A 10,442-nucleotide genomic window follows, 5' to 3' on the forward strand; every position below is an offset into this window, starting at 1 on the left:
CAAATAAATATTTTGGTACTATATACCTTTTAATAATTTGTAAGTCAAAGGAAATATATTAGTTTAAAAAAGTTAATCTGGAAATTTATCTATATGGCACAACAAATTGAATCATAAACAAATCTCTAAGACTGCCCATCTTTGATATAATATATTGCATATCAAGTGACTAAAACTTTGAATAATTATTGCTCTCTAATTAGCATATTATTAATATTTCTAGATGTCAGATTTACGTGGTTGAATAATGTATTTTTCCATTTTTAGTAGATTATATGTCATTTTTATAAAGTTTTTTTCCCAACAAAAACAAAATACGATAGATTTATGCTACTTCATACTATTTACTAGATGTCTCTGAGGCATAGATTAGAGATGCACTGTGTGCAATAGATGTATAAATGATTTGTTTACATTACTCTATATAAATTATTTGTTTGCTTAATGTCTTGGAAATGATTTGATATATTATGGTTGCTGATCCTGTTGTCATTGGAGTACTACAATAAACAAGATCTGTGTCTAATTTGGTCTTCTTTTAGCTTATCTGAACCAAATAAAGGTGCTTTTATCTCCATTATATTTTATATTAATGACACTTTTATCAATTTCATATTAATGTATCACATTTATGTTTCCATTTCCCCTTATTAAATATTATTTCAAAAATTATGAAATATTTCAAACAAGAAAAAGTAGAGCATAATATAAAATATATCTATGCATACTCTACCAAAACGTAGTATAAGTTATAGCATTTTGCCACATTTGCATCTGACATATTATTTGAAAAATATAAAGCATTATAAATGATGTGATGCTTTCTTTGACCTCTCAATCATCCTTCACTGAGGCAATATCCTGATCTCAATGCCTGGACCATGGATTAATATTATATCTTTACTACATATTAATATAATTATATACAATATATAATATTTTTCTGCTTTAATATACAAGTATAAAATCATCTATACATGTTATTTTTGTAACTTATTGGTTTTACTCATAATTTTGTGTTCCAGGTTAACCTATGTTTATAAATTTTTTAAAAGTTCATTTTATGAATAACCCATTTATTTATTTCATTTCCCGGTTCACATGAGCCATAATATTTTTTACACAGCACATATCTAGAATGAATTTGTTGAGTCTTATGACTTGAGATTATTCATATTTAACAGCTGTACTAGTTACCAATCACAGTGTTAAACATTTCTCCAAAACATACCTACTTAAAGGAATAAATATTTATTTTTTTTCACAGTTTCTGTGGGTGAGGAATCCAGGCATGCCTGAGCTGCCTTAGATATCTCACAAAGCCATAGTCCTCTCAAAGTACAACTGAGGGTGGATTTGCTTTCACACTCGCCCATGTAGTTGTTGGCAGGATCCAATACATCACATGTTAAACTAAGAGCCCAGATTCCTCACTGGCTATTGATGGAAATCCAGCCTCAATCCTCTCCACAGATCATTTCACAATAAGGCAGCTGACTTCATCAAACAGAGGAAGAAAGAGATCCTAACCTCTGTAATCTAATCTCAGAAGTGACAGCCTATCAACTTTTGCCACAGTCCACATGTTAGAAGCAAGCGACTAAGTCAGCACATACTCAGGTAAAAGAGATTACACAACGGAATGAATACCAAGGGATGAGCTCATTGGTAACTATTTCAGAAGCTAATTACTGCTTGGGCTATTAGCAAAGTACTTTCAAAGTGATTGATCCAAATTTTTAAATTATTGAGATATAATCAGCATATAACATTCTGTAAGTTTAGGTGTGCAACATGTTGATTTGATACATTTATATATTTCAATTACCAACACAACATAAGCTAACACTTCTTTCATAACACATAATTATCATTTATTTTTTGCAGTGGGAATGATTAAGGTCTAGTCTCTCAAATTTGAAGATTATAATACAGTATTCTCAACTATAATCACTGCTCTGCATGAGATATCTGGAACTTATTTATATATTAATTACAAGTTTGTACCCTTAGACATTTTTCCAGCTCCCAGCTCCTGGTAACCACCATTCTATTCTCTGTTTTTATAGGTTTAGCTTTTTTAGATTCCACTTATAAATATCATACAGTATTTGTCTTCCCCTGTCGACCTTATTTATCTTATTTAATGCCCTCAATGTCTATCCATGCTATAGCAAATGGCACTATTTCCCTCTTTCTCATGTCTCTCTCTCTCTCTCCCCTCCCACCCTCCCTCCCTCTCTTTCTCTCTATAGATAGATAGATAGATAGATCATATCTTCATTATCCATTCATCCATTGACAGACACTTAGGATGCGTCCATATCTCGACTATTGTGAAAAATATTGCAGTGAACATGGGAGTGTAGATATCTCTTATAGATCCTGATTTCATTCCATCGGATATAGAACCAGAAGTGGAATTGCTGGATCCTATAGTAGTTCTATTTTTCATTTTTTTGAGTAACTTTTCACACTGTTTTTTATAGTGGTGGAACCAATTTATATTCCCACCAGTGGTGCACAAGCATTCCATTTTCTCCACATCCTTGCCAACACTTCTTATTTCTTCTATCTTTGATGATAACCATTCTAACAGGTGTGAATAATATCTCATTGTAGTTTTAATTTGAATTTCCCTGATAATTAGTAATATTAAGCATCTTTTCCTGTACCTGGTGATTATTTGGATGTTTTCTTGGAAAAATTTCTATTCAATTCCTCTGTCCATTTTTAATTAGATTTTTTTCTTTTTTTTTGCTATTTAGTTGTATGAGTTCTATTTTTTATATCAATCCCTTATCCAATAAATAGTTTGCAAATATTTTCTCCCATTCTATTGGTGGCCTTTTCATTTTGATGATTGTCTTTTGCTGTGCAGAGGCTTTTAAGTTTGATGTAGTCCCTCTTATTTACTTTTGCTTCTGTTGTTTGTGCTTTTGGTGTTATATTCAAAAAATTATTGCCCAGATCAAAGTCAAGGAGCTTCTTCTCTATGTTTTTTAGGAGTATAGTACCAGGTCTGTCTTATGTTTAACTCTCTCATCCATGTTGAGTTAATTTTTGTGAGTGGTGTAAAATAGGGGTCAAATATTATTATTATTATTTCCATCTGATTATCCAGGCTTCATCGCATCCTTTGCTAAAGAATCTATCTTTTACCCATTGAGTGTTCTTGGCTCTCATCAAACATTAGTTGATTATATATGCAGCAGTTTATTTCTGGACTCTAAATTTTTTTCCACTGATCTATATTATTGCTATTATGTCAGTACCATACTATTTTGATTACTATAGCTTTACAATATGGTTTGAAACCAGGATGTGTGATGTCTCCTGTTTTGTTCTTTTTTCTAATGATTGCTTTGTCTATTCAGAGTATTTTGTAGTTCTATACATATTTTAGAATTTATTTATATTTCCATGAAGAATTCCTTTGGAATTTTGAAAGGGATTGCATTGAATCTATAGGTGACCTTTATTAGCATGGATATTTTAACAATATTAGTTCTGGTCCACAGAGATATCTTTCCATTTGTTTGAATCTACTTCAATTTCTTTCATCAAAATCTTGTAGTTTTCATTGTACAGATCTTTCACATCCTTGGATAAATTTATCTCTAAGTATTTTATTGTTTTTGATGCTATCATGAATGGATAGTTTTCTTCATCTCTTTTTCAGATGTTTTGTTGTTATTGTGTAGAAATGCAACTGTATATTTTTTCCCTGCATCTTTACTGAATTCATTGATTAGTTTCAACATTTTTTGGTTCAGTCTTTAGAACTTCCTATATATAAGATCATCAGTGAATAACAACAATTTTACTTCTTCTTTTTTCAGTTTGGATACCTTTTATTTCTTTTCCTTGCCTAATTGCTCTAGTTAGGACTTCCATTACTATGAATGAATGGTGACACTAGACACCCTTGTCTTCTTCCTGATCTTAGAGGAAAAGCTTTCAGTCTTTCATTGTAGGATATGATGACAGTTGTGGGTTTGTTGCATATGGCCTTTATTATGTTGAAGTTTGTTCCTTATATACCAAATTTGTTGGGGATTTTTATTATGAGAAAATGGTCTATTGTGTCAAATGCCTCTTCTGCATCTATTGAGAAGATCATATGATTTTCTTTCATTCTATTAATACGGTATGTCACATTTTCTTTCATTCTATTAATATGGTATGTCACATTTATTGCTTTGTGTATATTGAACCAACTTTTCATCCCAGGAATAAACCTCACTTGGTCATGGTATATGATCCTTTTAATGTACTGATGAATTAGGTTTGTTAATATTTTGTTGAGAATTTTTGCATCTATATTCATCAGGGATATGATAGGCTATGAAGCAAATCTTATCAAATGCAGGAAAAGTGAAATAATACCAAGTATCATTTCCAGCCACAATAGTAAGAAACTAAAAATCAAGAAGAGGAAACCTGGAAAATTTTAAATCATGTTTAAATTAAACAACATACTCCTTAAGAAGAAGAAACCTTAAAAGAAATAAAAAATACCTCAAAACAAATGAAAATGGAAATACAGCATACCCAAACCTATGGGATGCTGCCAAAGCAGTTCTGAGAGGGAAGTTTGTAGTGATAAATACATTTATTAAGAAATTAGAAAAGTGTCAAATAAACAACATAATTTTATACCTCCTCAAGGAACTAGAAAAAGAACAAACTAAGCCCAATGGTGGTAAAAGAAGGAAATAACAAAGATCAGAGCAGAAATAAGTGAAATTTGGACCAAAAAAAATCACTGAAACTAAGAGCTTGTTTCTTGTAAAGATAAAACTGACAAAACTTTAAGTAGAATAACTAAGAAAAAAAAGAGAAAACTGTAATAAATAAAATGAGAAATGAAAGAGAAAACATTACAACTGATAGGACAGAAATGCACAGGATCATAAGAGACTACTATGAAAAATTCTACACCAAAAAAATTTGGAAAAGTTAGAAGGAATAGATGAATTTTTAGAAATATACAATCACCCAAGACTGAATCAGGAAGAGACAGAAAATCTGAACAGACCAGTAACAAATAAGGAGATTGAATCACTAATCAAAAACTTCCCAACACAGAAAAGCCCAGGATCAGATGGCTTCACTGGTGAATTCTACCAAACATTTAAAGAAGAATTAATGCCAGTCCATCTCAAGCTGTTCCAAAAAATTAACAAGGAGGAAACACATCCAGACTCATTTTATGAGGCCAGCATTATCTCAACATCAAAGCCAGATAAGGACACTACTGGAAAAGAAAACTGTAGACCAATATATGTGATTGCTCCATATTTTAACCTCATTAATACCATATAAAAAAATCACATTTCTTCCATTTCTTGTCAACTCAGCATAGATAGATTTGTAATTTTTAATGAATTATTAAGAATATAAATGTTTATTTTACATTGATTATCAGTGTAATTTATTATTTTATATATTTATTCACCTTTTTCAATCCCTTTTTCTGTGGCTTGTCAGTTTTACTTTTTAGAACTTGGTATATTTGTATTTTTTATCTGCTCAGTTTTTCTATATTATCTGAATACCAATGATTTTTTTTAACTTTTATCAAGATTTAATTGATATCTAAAGAAATGCACATATTTAATGTGTACAATTTAATGAGTTGGGCATTTGCAAACACCCATGATGCCACAGCACAATCAAGTTAATAAACATATTCATCACCTCCAAAAGTTTTCTGTGTCCTTCTTTTTTCTTTTTCTGTTTAGTAGGAATACTTAACATGAGACCTGCCCTTTTAACAACTATTGAAGTACACAATGCTATATTGTTAACTATAGACATTATGTTATACAGCAAACACATAGAATTTATTCATCTACCATAACTGAAACTATATATCCATTGAATAACAACTCATTTCCCTTACCACCCAAGCCCTGGTTACCACTACTATATTTTATCCTTTTATGAGTTTGATTAGCAAGTGGAATCATGCAGTACTTGTCCATGATAATATCTCATTGTGGTTTTGATTTGAATATCCTTAATGATTAGTGATGTTGAACATCTTTTTATATTTTCATATACCTGTTGGCCATTTGCATGTCTTTGGAGATATGTCTCTTCCAAAGTCCTTTGCTCAATTGTTTGTTATGTTATAGTAAAGTTAATTAAGCTTTAAATAAAAATGCAGATTTACTAGGCTATGTCAAAACATTTCTTAGGTTCAAATTTAAAATTTACTGTCTAAACTAATACATTTGTTGGATTAAAATGCATATCGTTTCCTGATTAATGTCTTTAAGACTAAACAGATATTTTGCTTGGTGAATGTACTAAATAACAAAATCAATTTTCTCAGTGAATGTCTGAAAAAAATATACACAGCTAAGAATTAATATTTAAATAAAGCATTCATCTACCACCCCCCACAATTATTTATAGAGCAAAAACTGTTTAATCTTCAATTTGCAAATAAGATATTCATTTTAAAAAGAATGCATACCCCTTTTAAGTAAATTGCTCTTTAAAAAAAAAATCATCTAGGCTCACTCTAACATGGTGCAATTAACACTTCCTGTCCTGAATCTCAATCACTTGCTAACACTATTTGCAATCCCTGGATCAGTACTTCCTGAACCAGTTGTATTGCCTCTGTGTACATGTTCATAGTGTAATACCATTAATAACATTCTGATCACTTTCACTTCTTTCCATCTCAAACATGCTGGAATTCATAGTATGAACATATTCTATGCTATTTTACATGGGAATCAGAGAGTAAAAAACATCCATCCAAGAAATCAGCAGAAATCTTCTATAATTGTAACTGTCACGCTTTAAAGCTGCACAAATTTATTTCAGGATGGAAAAACACTAAGTACACTTTGTATGACAAATATCAGGAATTTTGAAGAGGAGATGGCATTAAATATTATAGACATTTCAACAAATAAAATTTATTTGATTATTCTCTTTAAAAAAGCCAACAATTTATAAAGGATAACTGAAAACTTTATTATAAAATATTTCATTTACTTTTTAAATTGTGAATATTTCATATATCAAATGTTAAACATAAAACTTAAATAATTTTTTCTTTTAAAATATTCATAGAAATAATATCTGCTCTTAGTATATCTATCAGTATAGTTCCTAATCCCAAATTCAGTTAAGTATACCACCATAAGGAATCTACCTATGTATCTATCCTTGTGTATCTATCCTTATATCTATATATCTGTATGATTTAGACATTTTGAAGTGATACAATTATTAAATATCAATATTCAAATAAAAGCAATTTTCTAATGTGAATGTGTTTTTTCCTTAAAAAACTAAAAATAGACCTACCATATGACCCAGCAATCCCACTACTAGGCATACACCCTGAGAAAATCATAATTCAAAAAGAGTCATGTACCGCAATGTTCATTGCAGCTCTATTTACAATAGCCAGGACATGGAAGCAACCTAAGTGTCCATCGACAAATGAATGGATAAAGAAGATGTGGCACATATATACAATGGAATATTCCTCAGCCATAAAAAGAAACGAAATTGAATTATTTGCAGTGAGGTGGATGGACCTAGAGTCTGTTGTACAGAGTGAAGTAAATCAGAAAGAGAAAGACAAATAGCATCTGCTAACACATATATATGAAATCTAAAAAAAAAAAAAAAAAAAAGGTTCTGAAGAACCTACAGGCAGGACAGGAATAAAAACACATATGTAGCGAATGGATTTGAGGACACGGGGAGTTGGAAGGGTAAGCTGGGACGAAGTGAGAGAGTGGCATGGACATATATACACTACCAAATGTAAAATAGATAGCTAGTGGGAAGCATCCACATAGCACAGGGAGATCAGCTCGGTGCTTTGTGACCACCTTGAGGGGTGGGATAGGGAGGGTGGGAGGGAGATGCAAGAGAGAGGGCATATGGAGATATATGTATACCTATAGCTGATTCACTTTGTTATATAGCAGAAACTAACACGCCATTGTAAAGCAATTATACTCCAATAAAGATGTTAAAAAATAATAATAAATAAATAATATGAGTTAAAGAAAGAGATTAAAAAATGTGTTCTATCATTTCAGACTGAACAATAACCATTCTTGCTATGCCCATTCATTTTAATATAATAATAATGAATAGTGTAAAGCATAAAGAAACCTATTAGGCATCACATGCTTATAATGTGTATGAATTATTTCCAAAAAGCCTTTAAGAATGTTCATTTTGTTAAAATTATCCTCATTTTGTAGATAAAATAACATTTGGCGATATCTTGTATGCCTTGGTCCTATTTCGATTTATTATAAACTAGATCAGGACTGATTTGGACCGTAACAAATAGTGATTGTTTCAGGCAGCAATAAATAGTGATTGAGATATTATCAATATCTCTGTATCAATGGTCCTATAGAATACAGTATACCTAGAGTATTACAGAAAGATAAGATTACTTAATTGTATCCATTTATTTTACATTTTTATTTGAATGATTTTTTCTGTATTAGAGGAAATTGAACAATAAAAATGCATCCTTGTGATTAATCTATAATTTGCAAGAAGGGTTTGGACACTTCATAAGTACAGTGCCATTCAAAGAGAATTATATTTGAGAAATTAAATTCAAAGTTTAACAAAGATTGGTATCTGCCACTCATTACAGGGTTAAATATTTTTTCTTTGCAAAAAAAGAGCTCCTTGGAATCCTTCATTCGATTTAAATTATTTAATCAAATAAGACAATGTACAGTGTTAGTCAAATGAGAAAATTCTAGGAAGGTTTTCCCAGTGAGGATGTACCCATGGTCATATTGATAGAGTTAATGAGATTTGGATACTTGGGTATAAAAACCTCTTATTAAGGGGGAAAAATGTGTTACATCTCTGAAAGATTTTGGTATACATTTGACAAAACCAGTGGCTATAATAGATAAAAAGCTTAATTCTCCATTTTGCATTATTGTTTGTTCTGAGTAGTTTGTAGTTTGTAAAATATGTGCATATGTGCATGCACGCGCACATGTGCATGCACGTGTGCTCACACCACACACACACACACACACACACACACACCCACCCCTACCCAGGGAACACTTTCCTATTTAGAGTGATATTACTGAGATCCAATTTGTAATAACAAGCATTATGTAAGTCACGTAGAAAATTAAGTAAATTACTCAAGGTCATAGATATCTAGGTTTAGAACCTAGGTTTCTTTTCTTTGTTTATATACTATTTGTTGTTTGTGTTAGATAAATGCTGTTTACTTGGAGTTCACATTTTCATTTAGATATTTTTCTCCTTTTTGGATATTAAAATATCCACTACATTCGAATATATAAAATTAATATAACAATGAAAATATAACCTGACAAATAAATATTTGTCTCTTTTTAATGTATGATACCAGTGCCTGTCTATGACTGAAAAGATGAAATAATGTAACATATAGCCACAGATATGAAAGGTAATAAAATCATGTAAAATAATATGATGTGCAACTTTGGACAAATACATTCTAAAAACTAAGCAAATGGAGCCCTCAGTCAGACGAGCGCAGAGACGCTTCTGGAAGTAGCATCACCATGGCTGCCCAAGTAGAACCCCAATTTCAGTTCAAATTGGTATTGATTGGGGATGGTGGTACTGGTAAAACTACATTTGTGAGATGTCATCTGACTGGTGAATTTTAGAAGTATGTAGCTACCTTGGGTGTTGAGGTCCATCCCCTTGTGTTCCATACCAACAGATGACCTGTTAAGTTCAATGTATGGGATACAGCTGGTCAGGAGAAATTTGGTGGATTGAGAGATGGCTATTATATCCAAGCTCAGTGTGCCATTATAATGTTTGATGTAACATCGAGAGTTACTTACAAGAATGTGCATAACTGGCATAGAGACCTGGCATAGAGATCACATCCCCATCGTGTTGTGTGGCAACAAAGTGGACATTAAGGACAGAAAGGTTAAGGCAAAGTCAATTGTCTTCCACCGAAAGAAGAATCATCAGTACTATGACATTTCTGCCAAAAGTAACTACAACTTTGAAAAGCTTCCTCTGGCTTGCTAGAAAACTGATCGGAGACCCTAACTTAGAGTTTGTCGCCATGCCTGCTTTTGCCCCGCCAGAGGTGGTCATGGACCCAGCGTTGGCAGTGCAGTACAAGCATGATCTAGAGGTTGCTCAGACAACTGCCCTCCTGGATGAAGATGATGACCCGTGAGAAAGTGAAGCTGGAGCCCAGCGTCAGAAGTCTAGTTTTATAGGCAACTGACCTGTGATGTCAGTGGTACAACATGTTTGCCTCTTTATTATATAGCTAAGCAGAGCATGTGATTAATCTTTGGGATGCTGAAAGAGATGAATGGGCTTCGGAGTGAATGTGGCAGTTAAAAAAAAAAAACCTTCATTTTTTTTGTACCTGCATATTTATGTATTTT

General features: G+C 31.9%; 1 pseudogene; it reads left to right on the forward strand.

The window, feature by feature from the left end:
- Positions 1–9,584: 9,584 nt before the first annotated feature.
- On the forward strand, positions 9,585–10,225 carry LOC101288163 (GTP-binding nuclear protein Ran-like; annotated as a pseudogene).
- Positions 10,226–10,442: the final 217 nt, after the last annotated feature.

This window comes from Orcinus orca, chromosome 3 (assembly GCF_937001465.1).
Source record: "Orcinus orca chromosome 3, mOrcOrc1.1, whole genome shotgun sequence".
Classification (NCBI taxonomy): domain Eukaryota; kingdom Metazoa; phylum Chordata; class Mammalia; order Artiodactyla; family Delphinidae; genus Orcinus; species Orcinus orca.